Source organism: Felis catus, unplaced genomic scaffold (assembly GCF_018350175.1).
Source record: "Felis catus isolate Fca126 unplaced genomic scaffold, F.catus_Fca126_mat1.0 Un_scaffold_61, whole genome shotgun sequence".
In the NCBI taxonomy this organism is placed as follows: domain Eukaryota; kingdom Metazoa; phylum Chordata; class Mammalia; order Carnivora; family Felidae; genus Felis; species Felis catus.
The window spans coordinates 106,517-127,500 of NW_025408544.1; the positions used below are offsets into that span (position 1 = coordinate 106,517).

A 20,984-nucleotide genomic window follows, 5' to 3' on the forward strand; every position below is an offset into this window, starting at 1 on the left:
CAGGAGGCTCCAGGTACTGAACCCACAGCAGAGGAGTTGTCTCCCTGAAGGTTTCAGTGGAGTACACAAGGGAGGGTGTCGGTCAGGATTAGTCTTTTGGTTCCATGGCCAGTCAAATGTGTGGGCCACCCTTCTGGTGGGGCTCAGGAATCCCCTCGTACAGCTGTCTCCCCGAAGTTGTCTCCCCAAACGGCTGAGTGGAATACACAAGGGAGGTTTCCAGTAAGGATTTGTCTTTGGGTACAAAGTCCAGACAAGTGTATGGAATGCTCTTTGTGTAGTACTCATAAATCCTCTGTTGTAGCTGCAGTCGTGCTTTGGATATGACATGATGATGTTCCATGTTGTGTTGAGTATTTCTGCACCGATTCTGGAACCCATGTATGTGCTGTTATCAGACTTTGGAATTGGGTCTCCATGGGGAGAGAGCCTTAGCTAGGGTTAGGGTTCGGTACAGGGACATCGCCAGGGCTGAAGCGATACCATTCTCGTGAATTCCATGGAGGGCTGAAATGTGGGCACATGGGCGGGTGTGGGTCTGGTTTAGCGTTAGTGTGAGAGTTCGTGTTAGGTTTAGGTGTAGCGTTAGGGTTACGTTTCTGTTTATGGTTGAGATTAGTTCCCAGGAGGTTCTAGACCCTGAACCTACAGCAGTGCAGTTGTCTCCCCGAAGGGCTGACTGGAGTGCAGAAGGAAGGGTACCGGTCAGCATTAGTCTTTGCGTTCCACGGCCCCACATCTATATCCCCACTCTTTGATAGGCCTCAGGAATCCTCCTGTGCATCTGAAGCCCTGTTTTGGAAATGACATGGTGATGTTCCACGCTTCACACACAATTATCCTGCACCGCTTCTCAACCAATTGTGCCTGCTCTTGTCAGACTGTGGAAATTTGGTCTCCATATGCAGAAAGCCTTAGCTACAGTTAGGGTTTTGGCCAGGGAAATCTCCAGGGCTGAAGTGACACCGGTCCTGTGATCTCCCTGAATCGATGATATGAGGGCACATGCATGGTGTGAGTCAGGTGTAGGGTGAGTGTTAAAGATGAGGTGAGGTTTAGGTTCACGTGTATACTGTGGGTCACTGTTAAGATTAGGGCTTGGTCACAGGAGGCTCCTGGCACTATACCCCCAGTAGGGCCATTGTCACCCTACAAGGCTGAGTGGAGGGGTCTAAGGAGGGTCCCAGTCAGGCTGAGTTTTGGGTGCCAGTGCCACTCCTCGGTTAGACCTCAAGAAGTCCCCTGTGGAACTCCTTCTGGTCTTTGGAAATGACATGATGATGTTCCAGGTTCCATGCCACGTAATCTTCCTCCGCTTCTGGGCCCCATGTCCGTCATGTCCTCAGACTTAGGAATTGGGTCCCCATTAGGAGAAAGCTTTTGCCAAGGTTAAGGTTCGTTCCATGGATGTTGCCAGGGCCAAAGCGACACCAGTGCCATGATCACCCTGAGGGCTGAATGAGGGTCCATGCGCGGGTGTGGGTCATGTGTAGGGTTAGGTTTAGAGTTGGGGTGAGGTTTAGTTTGAGCGGTATGTGAGTGTCACAGTTAAGGTTAGGGTTAGGTCCCAGGAAGCTCCAAGCGCTGAACCTCCGCAGTGTAGTGGTCTCCCCAGAGGATTGTGTGTGGGCCTCATCAGAACGGGCTGTTCAGGCTTAGTCTTTGTGTTCCAGGACCAGCCTCATGTGTGTGCCATCTTCAGTTGGTCCTCATCAACCCCCTTGTGCTGCTCCATGCGGGCATTGGAAACGTCATGATGATGCTCAATGTTCCATGTCAAGTATTTCTGTACCGGTTTGGGCCATTTGTTTGTGGTGTTCTCAGAGATAGGAATTGGGTCCCCATCTAGAAACATCCTTAACTAGGGTTAATGTTCTGACCAGGGACTTCACCAGTGTGGATGTGACACCATTCCTTTGTGTCGTGTGCGTTGGGTTAGGGTTTGGGATTGGGTTTGGTGTTAGGGGTTAGGGTTATGGTTAGGGTTGGTGTTAGGGGTTAGTGTTAGGGGTTAGCGTTAGGTTTATGCATTAGGATTATGTTTAGGGTTATGGTTAGTGTTTAATGTTATGGTTAAGGGTTAGGGTTTGGAGTTAGAGTTAGGTTTGGCATTAGGTTTGGGCTTGGGTTAGGCTTAGGTTTAGGGTTATGGTTTGGGTTTGAGAGTTAGGGTAATGGTTAGATGGTGGGGTTAGGGTAAGTTGATAGCATTAGTGTTAGAGTTTGCGTTAGGTTTAGGGATAAGGTGAGGTCTAGGTCTAGGGCTTGGGTTCGGGTTATGGGTGTGGATATTTGATTAGTGGTTAGCGTTAGGGTTAGTGTTAGAGTTTTATGGTTAGGGTTAGGGTTAGTTTTAGGTTTTATAGTTTTAGGGTTATCGGGTAAAGTTAGAGTATTAGGGTTAGGGTTTTAGGGTTAGAGTTATAGGGTTAGGGTTAGAGGTTTAGGCACAAGGTTACAGTAAGTTTAGGGTTTGTTAACTTTCTCAGTTCGGTAGGGTTAGGTTTGGGTTTAGGCGTAGGGGTAGCGACAGGGTTTAGTGTCAGGGTTATGTTTAGGGTGAGCTGTTATGTTTAGGTGTTGGGATTTGGGATAATGTTAGGGTTAGGTCTAGGGCAAGAAGTAAGCAATGTTTGCACTCCCACTTGGAGCGGGGAGATGTTTATGTGTGGACACCGTCCTGCATCTTGGAGGGAGTGTGTTCATTTTTTTCGCCCCTGTCTCTCTGCACTGGAGTTTGTTTTTGCCTTGCCCCATTCTTGCTTGTCTCTGGAATTTTTCACACCGCAACCCTGCCTCTCTCGGTATGATAGGATTTCATTTATTGCCTCAACCGTTTTTGATGCATTGGGTGCGTAGTTTAATCTCTATATCATTTTTTTAAATTTTAATTATTTTCTTCATTCTGTCCTTTGTGAGTTTTGTTTGTTGTCTTTTTTCTATTTTTTATTTTATAAAATTATTGAGTTTACTTCAGTGCTCTTTTTTTTTTTTTTTTTCCTGAGGCAGACTTGTATTGTTATAAACTTCCCTGTTAGAACCAGTTTTCCTGCTTTACAGAAGTTTGGATTGTTGTGTTTTCATTTTCATTTGTTTCCATGTTTTTTTGGATTTTCTCTTTGATTTGTTGGTTGAGCCATTGATTGTTTAGTCGCATGTTATTTAACTTCCATTGTTTTGTGCCTTTTCCAGATCTTTTTTCTTGTTGTAGACTTCTAGTTTCATAGCATTGTGGTCTGAAAAGACACATGGTATGGTGTCGATCGGTTTGATTTTGTTTTGGCTTATTTTATGACCTAATATTTTATCGAGTGTGGGGAATTTTCTATGTGCACGTGAAACGAATGTGTATTGTGCTGTTTTAGGATGGAATGTCTAAAATATATCGGCTAAGTCCATCTGGTCTCCCCTATCATTCAAAGTCTCTACTTCCCTGTGGATTTTCTGATGGAAATATCTCTCCATTGATGTCATTGGGGTGTTAAAGTGCCCTACTATTATTGGATGACTATGAATTCTTTAGTTTTGATCTGCTTTGTGTATTTGGGTGCTCTTAGGTTGAGCGCATATATGTTTACAATTGTTCTATCTTTTTGTTGCATTGTATCTTTTATTATTATAGTGTCCTTCTTTGTCTCTTGTTACAGTTTTATTTTTAAATCTATTTTGTCTGATAAAGGTACTGCTACTGCAGATTTCTTTTGAAACCTTAGTACTCTAATTTCTCTCTTGTAGGTAGAAGATAGATGGGTCCTATATATTTACTCATTCTATCACCCAGTGCCTTTTATTATGAATACAGAGAGCACAGGCATGGGAGGGCGGGGTGGGGGGAATGAGGGAAGAGAGAGATAGAGAGAGAGAGGGAGAGAGAGAATGAGAATGAGAATGAATCCTCACCAAGTTCCATGCTCAGTGCAGAGCCCAGTTGGGACTCAATCCCATGACCCTGCGATCATAGCCTGAACCGAAATCAAGAGTCGAAATCTCAAGCGATTGAGCCATCCAGTTGCCCCTATCTGTCACCCAGTGCCTTTGATTTGAGCATTTATTCTGTTTCTATTCAAAGTAATTGATAGACATGTACTTGTCCTATTATTACTTGATATTGGTTATTTCTGATTTTTTCTGATCCTTTGTTCTCTTTCTCTTTTTTTGATTTGCTGGGTTTCTTCACAGTTTCACAGTTGAAATTGTTTGTCTTTATACTCTGCATATGTACTAGTAGTGTTTGATTTGTGGGTATTATTAGGTTTGCACCTAACCACTTCTGCACATAGGAGTCTATATTAAGTTGATAGTTGTTTAAGTTTGAACCAGTTGTTTACTCCTCTCCTCCCCGTGTTGTAGCTATGTAGTGTTCCTATTTCGAAACCATTCATATTGTGAATACCTTGACTGATGTTTTACAGATATACTCATTTTCATTGCTTTTGCGTTTCACACTTTAATATTGTCACTTTAGGTGTTTCTTTCCCACTTAAAGAGTCCCCTTTAACATTTCTTGCAGGGGTGGTTTGTTGATTGTGAACTCGCTTAGTATTTATTTGGGAACCTCTTGATCTTCCTTCCATCTGAATGATAGTTTGCTAGATAGACTCTCTTTGGCTGCAGATGTTTTCCATTCGGCACCTTTACCAAACTGTGCTGCTCACTTAAGGTTTCAAAGTTTCTTCTGAAATACATCCAGTGATAACTTTATGGGGTTTCCCTTGTAGGTAACTGTCAACTTTTGTTTTCTTGCTGTGAAAAGTTTTCTTTATCACGACATTTTGGGTTTTAATTACTATACGACTTGCTTCTGTTGAATATAATGGGGGTTCTTTGTGCCTCCTGCTCTGGATCTGTTTCCTTCCGCACATTAGCGAAGTTTTCATTTATTGTGTCTTCAAATAAATTTTCTGGTTCTATTTCTCAGAATTCTCAGAATGAGAAATAGGACAGGAAAGACCTATTGAAGCTTCTCTGATGAGTCACTGGATTTGCATGCGTGGAGGATAGATTTGAGACTCAAATGAACAACCTACCTTTAACTTCTAAGAACTAGAAGAAAAAAACAATCTATGCCCAATGTTCTCAAAAGGGAGAAATTAATCCATATGAGAGTGGGAACCAATGAAACAGACCATGAAATCAATAGAAAACATGAAGAAGACCAAGAGTGGGTTTTCAGAAGAGTGAAACAAAATTGTCAGCGCTATACATAGACTATGCTAAGACATAAAGAGGACCAAATTCAAAAGAATTATAAATAAAAGAGAAGATACTATGCCTTATACCAAAGAAACATAAAGCAGACAAAGTGGCAACTATGGCCAAATTAGAGTACAGAAAACTACCTACCTAGAAGAAATGGATAGGTTCTTAGAAACACACAACCTACCAAGATTGTATCAGGAAGATATAGAAGGTTTGCACAGACCCATTAAAGGAAGACTGTATCAATACAAAAAGATAACCAATGTAAGTAAATTGAATCAGTAATCGAAGTTCTGCCAAGGAAGAAAACCCCAGGACCAGGTGGATTCATTGGTGAATTTAACCAAACGTTTGTAGAAGAACTAACAGCAGTCCTCTCACTGATTCAAAAGGAATGAACACCACCAAACTCATTTCATGAGACTGGAATTACCCTGGTAAGAAGCCAGAAAGGATACTACCTGAACAGAAATCTATAGGCCAGTATCCTCGTGATGAATATAGATGAATAATTCCCAGTAACATGCAGGCAAACCAAATTCAGGATCACATGAAAAGAATCATTGACCGTGATGAAGGGTTTTTTTCCTGTAAAGGCAGGATGTTTCAGAAATGCAAATCAATAAATGTGATCCCTCACAAAATTGAATGAAATAAAAATCAACCAGAAACCAGACTCTTAACTATAAATAGCAAATGGAGGGTTACTATAAGTGAGGTGGGCAGGGGCATGGGTTAAATGGGTGATGGGCTATGGAGGGCGCTAGCAGTGAGGATCACTGGGTGTTGTATGTAAGTGATGGATGACTACATTCTATACCTGAAATTAACATACACTGTATGTTAACCAATTGGAATTTAAATAAAAACTTGAAAAAAATAAATACTAAAGAAATGCATACATAAATTTAAACTAAACTAAATAATTTTATTTTTTTTCAATATATGAAGATTATTGTCAAATTGGTTTCCATACAACATCCAGTGCTCATCCCAAAATGTGCCCTCCTCAATACCCATCACCCACCCTCCCCTCCCTCCCACCCCCCATCAAACCTCAGTTTGTTCTCAGTTTTTAAGAGTCTCTTATGCTTTGGCTCTCTTCCAGTCTAACCTCTTTTTTTTTTCCTTCCCCTCCCCCATGGGTTTCTGTTAAGTTTCTCAGGATCTACATAAGTGTGAAACCATATGGTATCTGTCTTTCTCTGTATGGCTTATTTCACTTAGCATCACACTCTCCAGTTCCATCCCTGTTGCTACAAAGGGCCATATTTCATTCTTTCTCATTGCCACGTAGTACTCCATTGTGTATATAAACCACAATTTCTTTATCCATTCATCAGTTGATGGACATTTAGGTTCTTTCCATAATTTGGCTATTGTTGAGAGTGCTGCTAAACATTGGGGTACAAGTGACCCTATGCATCAGTACTCCTATATCCCTTGGGTAAATTCCTAGAAGTGCTATTGCTGGGTCATAGGGTAGGTCTATTTTTAATTTTTTGAGGAGCCTCCACACTGTTTTCCAGAGTGCTTGCACCAATTTGCATTCCCACCAGCAGTCCAAGAGGGTTCCCGTTTCTCCACATTCTCACCAGCATCTATAGTCTCCTGATTTGTTCATTTTGGCCACTCTGACTGGCGTGAGGTGATATCTGAATGTGGTTTTGATTTGTATTTCCCTGATGAGGAGCGACGTTGAGCATCTTTTCATGTGCCTGTTGGCCATCTGGATGTATTCTTTAGAGAAGTGTCTATTCATGGTTTCTGACCATTTCTTCACTGGATTACTTGTTTTTCGGGTGTGGAGTTTGGAGAGCTCTTTATAGATTTTGGATACTAGCCCTTTGTCCGATATGTCATTTGCAAATATCTTTTCCCGTTCCGTTGGTTGCCTTTTAGTTTTGTTGGTTGTTTCCTTTGCTGTGCAGAAGCTTTTTATCTTCATAAGGTCCCAGTAGTTCATTTTTGCTTTTAATTCCCTTGCCTTTGGGGAAGTGTCAAGTAAGAAATTGCTACGGCTGAGGTCAGAGAGGTCTTTTCCTGCTTTCTCCTCTAGGGTTTGGATGGTTTCCTGTCTCACATTCAGATCCTTTATCCATTTTGAGTTTATTTTTGTGAATGGTGTGAGAAAGTGGTCTAATTTCAATCTTCTGCATGTTGCTGTCCAGTTCTCCCAGCATCATTTGTTAAAGAGACTGTCTTTTTTCCATTGGATAATCTTTCCTGCTTTGTTAAAGATTAGTTTGCCATATGTTTACAATAGCATCAAAAACAATAAAATTTATTGGAATAAATTTAGCCAAGGAGGTGAAAGATCTCTACAGAAAACTACAAAACCTGTGTGCAGAAATGGAAGAAATTCAATTTGCATGGAAGAAACAGAACACACAAGTCAGTGAAAAGCCACCCCATGTCCATCTGAAGGAGGAATTAATACAGATACAATGTCCATACTACTCAAAGCCCTCTAGAGATTCAGTGCTATCTCTATCAAGACTCTGATGCAATTTTTATGCAATTAGAAACACATACCCTCAAATGTATTTGGAACCACAAAAAGACCCAAAGTAGCCAATGCAAGAAAGGACAAAATAGGAGGCATCACACTTCTTGATTTCAAGTTTCATTCTAAGACAAAGAAGTCACTGTTATGTCACTGGCATAAGCACACACACACAAGAAAATGGAACGGAAACTGAGAGCCCAATCTAAACCCATGCATGCACAGTCAACTCGTATTTGCCAAGGGAGTCAAAAATACACAGTGGAGAAGAATAGTCTCTTGAATAACTGGTGCTGGGAAAATTGGATATTCACATGTATAAGAATAAAGGTTAGCACCGTATGTTACACCACTCCCTAAAGACTGAAAGGAAGAAACATAGAGAGATGTGGTTATAGAGAAACAGTGACAAAGAGGAAGTACAAAGAGGAAGGTAGACACCTGCTCGAGGTATGTGGATGGTGTTAGATGCATCAGGGGAGAGGGGATGTATGAGGTGGCTCTGAGTGCTGGGGCAGAAAGGGCTTGTATCATGGGCACCAGAGTTCCATGACCCCAAGACTCCAACATCCCTGGTCCAAGCTCTGCAGAAGCCATTGGAATTGGACAGATGGGTATCCCTCATTTCTTCTGGAATTGTGAGGCTCAGCCTCATGTTCTGTCATGGAGAGGGATGTCTTGAGGGAGATTGTGCTGCTCTTTGGCAGGTATACTCCAAGTCTGCCCTGTGGGGAGGTGTCCTGGGGCCATCTCTCTCACTGCCCCAGGCCCTGTTGGATTTCCCCCCTCCCCCACCAGCTGGTCTTCCTCAAGTTCTGAACCCAGGCATCAGGCATCATGTTGTCCCCAGGTCCTTATGTCTGTACCTGGCAGAGGTGGACTGCTGATATTGATTTAAAAAACTTGACAATAAGGTCCATATCCTCCCTCTGGGACTAGCGGTGTGCATCCCAATCGTGGGTTGCTATCCTCCTGTCCACAACTAATCTGAGGATTCCAGAAGGTAGGTGAACACTCTAAAACACTCTAGTCTTCTCTTACATCAAATTCAAAGACATTTTCTTGTCCCAACTTTCTTTCAATGCTGAAGAGATGGCAATTAGTAATTGAAGGCATAATGGTCCTATAGGATATTTACCTATATGACTGGTGGACATTATGTCATCCATCCTTGTCCCTAAAGAACATTTCATTGGAAATATTAGCCAAGGATACATACTGTAAATTCACAACTGATGTGTAGCTCCCTGTAAGTTGCATTCTGACCTTGTCACATATGTGTCATCAAAGATATTATTAGTGACTTTTCAGATAAGCTCTCCACATCAAGATGGTGATGTTAGAGAATCTGGTATAAATGGAATTTCACATATTCCAAATTAGGAATTATTTTTCATTTTTAATGGTTCTTTTTTCTTTTTTTTTTTTTGAGAGAGCCCGAGCTGGGGAGGGGGGAGAGAGTGGGAGATACCGAATCTGAGGCAGGCTCGAGGCTCTGAGCTCTCAGGACAGAGCCTGACGCGGGGCTCAAACTCATGGACTCCAAGATCACAACTTGCATCAAAGTCCGACACTTAACCGACTAAGCCCCCCAAGGGCCCCAGGAATGATAGTTTATTGGCAAAGAAGGAGAAATTAAAAATAGTGTAAAGGATGTCTATTTTTAATTGAAATATTGTTCACACATTTGTTGTATGAGTTTTAGGCATACATTGTAGTCATTCCATATGTCTATGAATTATATTGTACTTAAGCACAAGTGTAGCTATCCTGTGAAAGCATGCAACAGTATTATTACAGGATTGACTCCATTCCATTGGCTGTCCCTTGTATCCCTAGGACTGATTCATTCCATAGCTGTCGCCGGTATCTCTCTCAAAGGTGTTCATTCTTTATCTAACCAAAGTATTTTGGTGGTAAACACAATTATCACTTGCTCAGCAAGTGTAAATTGGCGGTCTATTTTTCTGTGAACATTGCTTAAACCATTACAAATGATGTCATTACGTTAATAAAGTCGGTTTCATTCTTCACTCACAAGAAAGGAGAAGGAAAAGATTTCTTTGTGTCCCAGGCCCTGTCATTAAAACCTTTCCCACTGTGGAGAACAGGTTTAGTTGCCCAGGCACCTTCAGTGTCTCAGCTGAGCGACCAGGGCCTTCCACATTGCAAAAATTCCCATGATGGCCAACAGAGAGAGCTCGAGCACCACAGACCCGGAGAGGAGAGTTCCTCTGCCCAGGCAGTGATGGCCAGCAGAAGGCGCACCATCGGCTTTTCTGACCCAGGGCACCTGAGAGCAGGGAGGGCTTTGATTGCTCCCAGAGTACTCAGGGCCTCTGCTGCTGCCTCAGTACAGAGAGCAGAGCTGCATTTCCAGCAGGTTGTGCCGCCCGCCCCAGGGGAGATCTTGGGAGCTTTGTAGCAACTTGGCATCTCCTGAGTCGCCAGAGAGAATTTGTCTTATTGTACTGAGTGCTGAGGAGTGGGCGCTGGGTGGCTTCCCTGGGCAAGGTGGTTGCTGAGATGCACAGGCCCTTGCATTTTCTGGGCTGTTCCCGTGTTTCATTCCTCCCCTTCCTGGACAGTATTTGAACAAGACATATTTTACTAAAGGTCTTGTGGATTGCGGAGTCCCACGACATCACCTCATCGATGCAGTCGATGGTTTCTTCCAGATTCAGGCTTGTTTCCGGGAAGAAACCCTGACAGAAATTCAGAAGAACAGGAGCTGCATTCCATTAGGACATGAATACATGAAATACTCGTCTTGGGAACTCCTAGAAGAATGAGCTGGGACCCACTTTCGAGTCCTGCTAGAACCAGTGACCGAGGTAAGGGCACAAACTGTCCCCCACATCGTACATGCCTTTTAAAAAGTTTCATGGTTATTTTTCCAACCTAATTAAGTGATTGCAAACTACAGAAAACCTGGTAGATACCTGTCATTAACGTACATTATCTTTAATTTAAATTGCAGTGAGTAAAGATACAGTGTAGTATTAGTTTCAGGTGTAAAATATAGAGCAACCCTTCCACACGTCATCCGGTGCTTATCCCAGGTGCACTTCTTAATCCCCAGCAGCTGTTTCACCCATTCCCCACCTTGCTCTGGAAGCCCTCAGTTTGTTTCCCAGTTAGAGTCTGTTTGTCACTGTCTTCCCCCCCCCCCCGCTTTGTTTTGTTTTATTTCCATGTGTTAGTGAAATCATCTGGTATTTGTCTTTGTCTGAAGGGTTATTTCACCCAGGATAACATTCTCTCGCTCCATCAAGCCCATGGCAAATGACAAGATTTCATGTTTTTACGGCCTAATAATATTACATTCCATAGACCACATCTCAATTTATTCATCAGTTGATGGATGCTTGGATAGTTTCTATAATTTGGCTGTTTTAGAAAATGCTGCTGTAAACATCATGGTGCATGTATCCCTGTTAAGATTTTGTATTCTTTGTAGAAATGCCTTGTAGTGAAATTGCTGGATCGTAAGTTACTTCCATTTCCAATTTTTTTTTTGAGAAATCTCCATAATGTTTTCCAGACTGGCTGCACCAGTTTGCATTCCTACCCACAGTGCAAGAGGGTTATTCTTTCCCCACATCCTTGGCAACACCTGCTGTTTCATCCTTCATTGATTTTGGTCATTGTGACAGATGTGATGTGTTATCTCATTGTACTTTTGAATTGTATTTCCCTGAAGATCAGTATTGTTGAGTATTTTTTCATGTGTCTCTTGGCCAGGTATATGTCTTCCTTCGGGAAATGTCCATTTGTGTCTTCTGCCCATTTTTAATCAGATTTCTCATTGTTTGGGTGCTGTATAACTATATATTTTGGGCACTAACCCTTTATCTGATGTCGTTTGCAAATATCATTCTGTAGGTGTTTTAGTTTTGTTGATTATTTCCTAGGTGACGGAAGGTTTTAATTTTTATGAAGTCTCATTATTTTTGCTTGTGTTTCCCTTACCTCTAGAGATATATCTACAAAGACATTTGCACAGGCAATGTCAAGTAAGATACTACTCGTGTTATCCTCTGGGATTTTTATGGTTTCAGGTTTCACATATAGGTCTTTATCCGTGTTGGATTTATTTTTGTGTATGTTGTAAGAAAGTGGTCCATTGTAGTTTTTGTTTTGTTTTGCAGGATGCTGTCCAGTTTTTCCAAAACCATATGTTGAGCCTTTTTTTTTAAGTTTATTTACTTGTTTTTGAGAGAGAGCATGCAGAAGAGGGGCAGAGAGAAATGGAGACAGAGAATCCCACGCATGCTCTGCACTGCCCTGAGATCATAACCTGAGCTGAATTAACAATCACATGCTTTGTTGACTGAGCCACCCCTGTGTCCCAAGACTATCTTTTTTTCCATTGGATGTTCTTTCCTGCTTTGTTGAGAATTAATTGACCATATAGGTGTGAGTTCATTTCTGCGTTTCTCTTCTATTGATCTATGCCTCTGTGTTTTGTTGTTGTTGTTTTGTCAGTACCATACTGTTCTGATCAGTACAGCTTTGTATTATAACCTAAAGTCTGGAATTGTGATGTCTCCAGCTTTGCTTTTCTTCTACAAGTTTGTTTTGGCTGTTTGGGGACTTTTGTTATTCCATACAAATTTTGAGATCATTTGTTCTTGTTCTGTCACAAATGTTTTTGTTAGTGTGATAGGGATTTCATTATATGTGTAGATTCTTTTGAGGCGTGTAGACATTTTAACAGTATTTTGTGCTTCCCATCCATGAACATGAAATGTATTCCATTTCTTTGTGTCCTCTTCCATTTCTTTCATCAGTGTTTCATAGACTTTAGGGTACAGGTCTTTCAATTCTTTGGTTAGGTTTATTCCTGGTTTCTTGTGGTATTTGTGAGCCTGTCAATGGGATTGATCCCTTACTTTCTCTCTGTGTTAATTCACGATTTGTGTTAGAAATTCAATACATCTAAGTTCCTTGATTTCTGTATATTATGACTCGTGGAATTCATATATCAATTCTAGCAATTTTTAAGGGAAGCTTTCATACTTTTTATAGAACACATCATGTCAGTTCCAAATAGCAAAAGTGCTACTTCTTCCTTACCGATTTGGATGCCTCTTATTTCTTTTTGTTGTCTGAGTGCTGTGGTTAGGGTTTCCCGTACTATGTGGAATAACAGTGGTGAGAGGGGTCATCCCTGTTTTGTCCCTGACCTTGGAGGAAAATTTTTCAATTTTTCCCCATTGAGGATGAGATGAGCTGTGGGTTTTTCCTAGATGACCTTTATTACGTGCAGCAAGGTTGACTCTCAATGTGCTTTGCTGAGGGGTTTTATCATGAATGGATGTGACATTTTGTCAAATAGTTTTCCTGCATCTGTTGAAAGCATCGTATTGTTCTTATCCTTTCTCTTATTACTGTGGCACATCATGTTGATTGATCTGTGAATGTGGAACCACCCTTGCAGCCCAGAAATATATCCCACTTGATTATGGAAATGATTCTATTAATGTATTGTTGACTTTAATTTGAAGGTATTTTAATAAGAATTTCTGCATACATAGTCATCAGGCTATTTGGCTGCAGTTTTATTTAAAAATTTTTTAACATTTTTTAAATGTTTATTTCTTTCCTTTGAGTACATAAAAGTGAGGGAGGGGCTCAGAGATAGGGAGAGAGAGAATCCTGGCCATGCCCCACACTGTCATGGCAGGATCCAACATGGGACTCGAACCCACGTACCTCAAGATAATGTCCTAGTCCGAAATTAAGAGTTGGACAGTAAACAGCCCGAGCCACACAGGCGCCCCGCCAGTTTTCGGTTTTAGTGGAGGCTTTATCTGGTTTTGGTATCAGGGTAATGATGGCCTCATAAGATGAATTTATAAGTTTTCCTTCTTTTTTATTTTTCGTAATAATTTGAGGAGAATACATATTACCTCTTTCTTAAATGGATGGTAGAATTCATTAGTTAAACCATCTGGCCCAGAACTCTTGTGTTGGGGGGAGATTTTTTTTTATTACTGATTTGATTTCTTTCTGTTTTCAGATTTTAGGTATCTTCCTGTTTCAGTTTGGTAGTTTGTGTGTTTCTAGGAATTTGTCCATTTTTCTCAGAGTGTCCAATTTGTTGCATATAGTTGTTTATAATATTAACTTCTAACTGTATTTTTGTGGTGTGGACTGTTATTTCTCCTTTCTTATTTGTGATTTTATTTATTGGAGTCCTTTCTCTCTTCTTACTGAAAAGTCTGCCTAGAAGATTTCATGTTGATTACTGTTTTCAAAGAACCAGCCCCTGGTTTCATTGATTTTGTCTGGTGTCTTTTTGGTTTGAATATCCCTTATTTCTGTCTGAATCTCTATTACTTCCTTTCTTCTGCTGTTCTTCTTCTGATATGTGACCTAGAATATGATCAATTCTGGAGAATGTCCCATGTGCACTTGAAAAGATTATGTACTCTGCCATTTTTGTATGGAGTGTTCTAAATATATCTGTTAAACCCGTCTGGTCCAGTGTGTCATTCAAAGCCATTGTTTCCTTGTTGATTTTCTGTTTACAGCTTCTGTCCCTTGATGTGAGTGATGTGTTAAAGTCCTCTACTATCGTTATATTATAAAAAATGAGTTCCTTTATGGTTGTTGTTAAATATTTTATATACTTGGTGATCGCATGTTGGGTGCATCAAAATTTACAATCATTGGATCTTCTTGTTTCATTGTCCCCTTTAGTATGAGATAGCGTCCATCTTCATCTCTTGTTTTAGCTTTATTTATTTATTTATTTACTTATTCATTTATGTATGTATTTATTTATTTATTTATTTATTTATTTATTTTAATTTAAGTCATAGTTGACATAAAGTGCATTCTTGGATTTGGGAGTAGAATTTGGTGATTCATCCCTTACATACAATACCCAGTGCTCATCACAACAAGTGCTCTCCTTAATACTCATCCCACATCTAGCACAGCGCTGACCCATTTCCCTCCATCAACCTTCGTTTTTTTTTTCTCTAACATTAAGAGAGTCATGTGGTTTGTTACCACTCTTCTCGTTTCCTGCCCCCTTCCCATGTTTTCATCTGTTTTGTTTCTTCAATTCCACATGAGTGAAATCCTATATTTGTCTTTCTCTGATTGGCGTATTTCACTTAGCATAATACATTCTAGCTCCATCCACATCATTGCAAATGGCAAGATTTCATTCTTCTTGAAGTTGAGTTATATTTCTTTGTATATACATATGTTTGTATATATGAACGTACACATATGTACATATGTATATATGCGTATACATACATACACACCACAACTTCTTTATACCTTCATCAGTTGATGGATACTTGGGCTTTCTCTATAATTTGGCTACTGTTGATAATGCTGCTATAAATACTGGGTTCATGAAATGTCACTATTAGGTATTTACCCAAAGGGTACCAAAATAGTCTCGGTTTTAAAGGTTATTGTGCCTGATATGAGTATTGCTACTGGCTTTCTTTTGACATTATTGGCATAATAAATGTTTCTTCATTCCCTCACTTTAAATCTGAAGGTGACTTAAGTCCAAATAAAGCTTTGTAGGCAGCATCTAGATGGGTGTTGTTTTTGTTTGTTTGTTTGTTTGTTTGTTTTGTCCATTCTGACGCCCTATCCAATGTCTTATGATTGGAGCATTTAGTCCATGTACATTTAGAGTGATTATTAATAGGTATATATTTAGTGCCATTCTACTAGTTGTTTTGCCATTCTTTCTTGATGTTTTCTCTGATCCTTTCTTATCTGTAACACTTTTAGTCCTAGATTTCCTCTCAAAGAGCCCAATTTAAATATTCTTTTCTTTTGACTGGTAGTACATTTCTTTACTTCTTTTTAATATTTCTTTTTTTTAAATTTAAGCCCAAGTTAGTTACTTTATAGTGGAATACAGTTTCAGCAGTAGAATTTAGTGATCCATCAAGTACAAAATATACCCAATACTCATCCCAAGTGCGCCCGTAATGCCCATCACCCATTTAGCCCATACCCCTATTCAGTAACCCTCCTGGAACCCTGAGTTTCTTCTCAGTATTTCAGAGTCTCTTATCGTTCGACTCCCTCTCTGTTTGTATCTTATTTTTGCTTTCCTTTCACTACGTTCATCAGTTGTATTAAATTCGACAGATGAGAGAAATCATATGATGTGTGTCTTTCTCTGACATATTTTGCTTAGCATAATCAAGTCTGGTTCCATCCATGTTGTTTCAAATAGCAAGATTTCATTCTTTTTGACCGCCGAGTAATATTCCATTGTATGAATATACCACATCTTCTTTATCCATTCATCTGTCAATGGTCATTTGGGCTCTTTGCATAATTTAGTTATTGTTGATCATGTTGCTATAAACATGGCAGTGCATGTGCCACTTCGACTCAGTGTTAGTGTATCCTTTGGATAAATACGTAGTAGTGCAATTGCTGGGTCCTAGTGTAGTTCTATTTTTAGTTTTTCTGACAAATCTCCATACTATTTCCAGAGTGTCTACACCACTTTGCATGCCCACCAGCATTTCAAAAGCGTTCCCTTTCTCTGCATCCTTGCCAACATCTGTCTTTTTCGGAGATGTTAATTTTAGCCATTCTGACAGGTGTGAGGGGATATCTCATTGTGGTTTCGATTTGTATTTCAGTGATGACGAGATTGAGCATCTTTTCATGTGTGACCGACCTGGATGTCATCTTTCTTAAAGTGTCTGTTCACGTCTTTTGCCCATTTCTTCACCGGATTATTTGGTTTTTGGGTGTTGAGTGTGATAATTGTTTATAGATTTTGGATACTAAGCCTTTATCTGATATGTCACCTGCAAATATCTTCTCCCATTTCGTTCAGTGGCCTTTCAGTTTTGCTGATTGTGTCCTCTGCTGTGCAGAAGCTTTTTATCTTGAGGTTCCAATAGTTCTTTTTGGTTTTTATTGCCCTTGCTTTGGGGACATGGCAAGCAAGAAGTTGTTGTGGCCAGGATCAAGGAGGTAGATTGCTTGTTTTCTCCTCTAGGATTTTGATGGTCCCTTTCTTACATTTATATCTTTCATCCATTTTGAGGTGTGTGTGTGTATGTGTGTGTGGTTTAAGAACACAGTCCAGGTCCAAACTTCTCACTGTCCAGTTTTCCCGGTACCATTTGCTGAAGAGACTTTTGTTTTTCCATTGGGTATTCTTTCCAGTGTTATCAAAGATTACTCGGCCATATGTTTGAGGGTCCATTTATGGGTTCCCCATTCCGTTCCATTGATGTCTGTGTCCGTTTTTGTGCCCGTACCATACTGTCTTGATGATTGCGGTTTTCTAATACACCATAAAGTCCAGATTTTAATGTCTCCAGCTTTGTTTTCTTTTTCAACATGACTTTGGCGATTTGGGGTCTTTTCTGGCTCCCTACAAATTTGAGGGTTGTTTGTTCTAGTTCTGTGAGGAATGCTGGTGTGATTTTGATAGGGATTGCATTGAATGTGTCGATTGCTTTGGGGAGTAGTATTGACATTTTAATAATATTTGTTCTTCTCATCCATGAGCATGGAATGTTTTTCCGTTTCTTTGTGTTTCTTCCATTTCTTTCATAGATGTTGTATGGTTTGTTCCTTTATTTTTTTTTATCTTTGTTTACTTTTGAGAGAGAGAGAGGGAGAGAAAGAGAGAGCACATGAGCAGGGGAGGGGTAGAAAGAGAAAGAGAGGGAGACACAGACTCTGAAACAGGCTCCAGGCTCCGAGCTGTCAGCACAGTGCCCATCACGGGACTCAGACCCACAAATGCGGGATCATGTCCTGAACTGAAGTCGGCACTTAACTGACTGAGCCACCCAGGTGCCCCTCTATTGTTTTAAGTGTAATGATCTTTTACCTCTTTGGTTATGTTTATCCCTGGGTATTTGATGGTTTTCAGTGCAGTTGTAAAGTACATCAATCCTTGATTTCTCTCTGCTGACTCATTATTGGTGTATAGAAATGCAGTCAACTTCTGTATATTGATTTTATATCCTGAGACTTTCCTGAATTCCAGTATCAGTCCTAACAGTTTTTCCATGGAGTCTTTGGGATTTCCTTGGAAAGCATCATGTCTGCGAAGAGGGAAAGTTTGACCCTCCTTGCCAATTTGGACGCCTTGTATTTCTTTTTGTTGTCTGCTTGCTGAGGTTAGGACTTCCAACAGTTTGTGCAATAACAGTGGTGAAAGTGGACATCCCAGTCGTGTTCCTGACCTTAGGGGGAAAGCTCTCAGTTTTTCCTCATTGAAGAAGGTATTAGTTGTGGGACTTTCGTATCTGGACATACTGATATTCAGACAAGATCTTTCTATCCTTCCTTTCATGTGTGCTTTTTTTTCCATCAAGAAAGGATGCTGCATTGTGTCAAATGCTCTTTCTGCATCTATTGAGAGGATCATATGGTTGTTATCCTTTCTTTTCTCAATGTGATGTATCACATCAGTTGATTTGCAGATATTGAATTGGTGGTGCATCCCAGAAATAAATCCAATTCATTGTGGTGACTAATTATTTGTATGTATTGTTGGATCCGGTTCGCTACTTTGTGTTGAGAATTTTTGCATCCAGGTTCATCAGGGAAATTGGTCTGTAGTTTCCTTTCTGGTGGGGTCTTTGTCCAGTTTGGACTCAAGGCCAAGCTGGCCTCATAGAATGAGTTTGGAAGTGTTCCTTCCATGTCTCTAGCCATGACCTTATCTTGTTCTTTCATTTGGGATGCATTCTTCTTGTCTTGGCATTTTGGCTGAGTATTTGCCTTCTCTGTGTTACAAAAGCTCATTATGTTAGCTGCCTGTGAGATGAATGGCTTTATGAAATGGAGGTCATCTAGTGTCCAGGGCCTGACACATCAGGGAGTGTCTGTGGTGTGTGTTGCGTACATTGTTTTGTGTTCTGGCTGCACTTTCCTTCAGGCCAGTTGTATGGACAATGTATGGTCTTTGGCCAGAATGTGCTGAGTTTTATCTAGGTCAGCTCCGATCTGCTTCTTAAATGAGACTTGAAATGACTGCCACTCGAAGTGAAGCTCTGCAGAACTGTCTGGTCAAGAGAGGTGGTGTGGTCATGAGCTTCCGCTGGTCTTCTGGGGAAGGGGACACCTCCATTGGGACTTAGGCAAGCCTGATTGACCTAGAAGTCCAGTCTCACCAGAGCACAGGAATGTGGGGTTGGTGTAAGCATCTTAGGTAGCCAGTGTGGGGATGACATTGTTTCCAGCAGATGGCTCTGTGTTTATGCTGTGGGGAAGAGGAGGAAAATGGTCCCACACACCTCCTCTGTCCTACCTCCTTTGTCCCCTTGTTGTGAACACTGCCTCTCAGGGGTGCTCTCCATGATGAGTGTATAATTGCCCCACTGTTTGCACCAGGCGATGTACAGGTCACTCTTTCCATACCATCTGCCTGTAAGTAGTTTGCTGCCTTCTCTCAAGGATTAGACCAGTGCCCTCAGGGCTGTATCCCAGCCAAGCCTGCTAACCTTTGAAACTCCACATTCTCGGGGTCTGGATCGCTTGGTTAAGTGTCCAAGTCTTGATCCTGGCTCAGATCATGACCTCGTGGTCATGGGCTTCTCTCTCTCCCTCTATTCCTGCCCCTCCCTTGCATGTGCTCTCTTTCTCTCTCCCTCTCTCAAAATAAATAAACTTAAAACAAATTTAGTGGCATGGAATACCTTATTTAGGCGAGATTTCCTCCTTGAGGGAATGGCAGGGGTCTATCAGGTAAATTTCCAGCAATGACTAGGAATTTCATTGCTGACTGGTTAAAGGTTACATTCCTACAGGAATGAATTTAGGGTTAGTGACATGAGGCCTTAATGTAAGTAACTCCATGATGGTCCTGTGAGTTTTCTTTACATTCCAAACCCATATTTTTGCACATCTTTTTTTTTTTATTAAAAATATAACCCTAAGTATGCTGGCCCGATGATCATATCCTGTAAATCTGTGACCATCTCCTAATCATAGATGGAGATCAACTCTGTGGCTCTAAGATTTTTGTGACTCTAAATTATATTGATGTATGTTACTAAGGTCTTTGTGAGTCTAGGTTACTGCTGGCCCCCTGAAATCTTTGACCGAGGGACACCCAGCCAGGTTTCTGAGCCATCACTTAGGCACAGAAGCACCCTTTCCAAGTCACCTCTTCCTAAAGCGTGTCTTTCCCTCTGGTACTTCTGGGTCTTACCCTTTTGCAGATCACATGCTGTGATGGACATCCCCTCATGAAAACCTGTCAAGGTGGACGAGAGAAACCTGCTTGCCTGTGACTGCCACTTTATGGTCACATCTTTTCCTTCTGAAACCCCTTGAACACTCTATCATTCTTCCAGCCTTTGAACATCTCTTCGATTTGAAAATATTTCATTCTCTTGTATTCATGCTAAAAAATATGTGTGAAAATATTAAAGCAAGGGTTCTTTACAATAAGTGAGCCAGTCACAATGATCCATCTGGCCGTGTGTACGTATGTTTTCTTTTTTGGACACTGTTCAGGCATGATGTGAAGTACATCCTGTAAAATCTGAGTATCATTCATTATCTAGGATAACCGCCTTTATGGAAAGCCATTTAATGACATGTTCATTCCAGATCCGAAAAACACTTAATTTACATACCACATAATACAGTGGTGTCTACATATGTTATTACCTTAAAATATGGAAAGTGGATGTTTCTATGAAGTGTATATCATACATTGAGTTTTCTGTACCATGAATGCTATTATTTAAATTACACAATAGTAAGAACAAAAAGAATAGGTACATGGCCATCACTAGTAACTAAGACTAGAACTAGTCATATAATATTAGGTGTTGAAAACATAAAACCATGATTACTAATAATCTTTTCAATCGTGGTGGGTTTCTAGTTACCAGAAAAATTGGGAAGATATTATTGAGTCTCCACATACATCAGAGTGTTTTCTGACTATTGATGTCCTCTAAGTTGATACATGATCACAATTAATATCCCAAAGAGATATGGTACTATTAACTAACTTTGTATTTGTATTCAGAATGCTTCGGTTTTAAACTCTTCTGTCCCAGACTCATCCCAGCTGGCACATGACAGTCATCCTGTCTCCTTCGGCTTCACTTGGCCATGGCGATTTTTAGATTTTTCCATATTTTTCATAATCTGCAAAGTTTTGAGGGTACTTTTGTAGAATGTATTTTGTAGAATGATCCTTGGTTGGGATATGTCTAACGTTTGTTCAAATGCTTAGGCTGACTACTGTGTTTTGGAGCAGAAGATCCAGAGGCATAGTTCCATCCAT

The 20,984-nt window shown here is 40.6% G+C and overlaps 1 long non-coding RNA gene across 29 annotated transcripts in view; it reads left to right on the forward strand.

Moving 5' to 3' along the window:
* The window catches only part of LOC123383715, a 109,018-nt gene extending 88,226 nt beyond the window's left edge, over window positions 1-20,792 (forward strand). For 6 of the 29 annotated variants that reach the window (XR_006593736.1, XR_006593740.1, XR_006593738.1 and 3 more), the window contains 2 exons: window positions 10,384-10,539; window positions 19,903-20,785. This is a non-coding gene — a long non-coding RNA (uncharacterized LOC123383715). Of the gene's footprint in view, window positions 1-4,918; window positions 5,951-10,383; window positions 10,540-19,902 lie in introns of those variants that run through there. The other 23 variants (XR_006593734.1, XR_006593737.1, XR_006593760.1 and 20 more) reach the window with 11 other exon arrangements.
* Window positions 20,793-20,984: the final 192 nt, after the last annotated feature.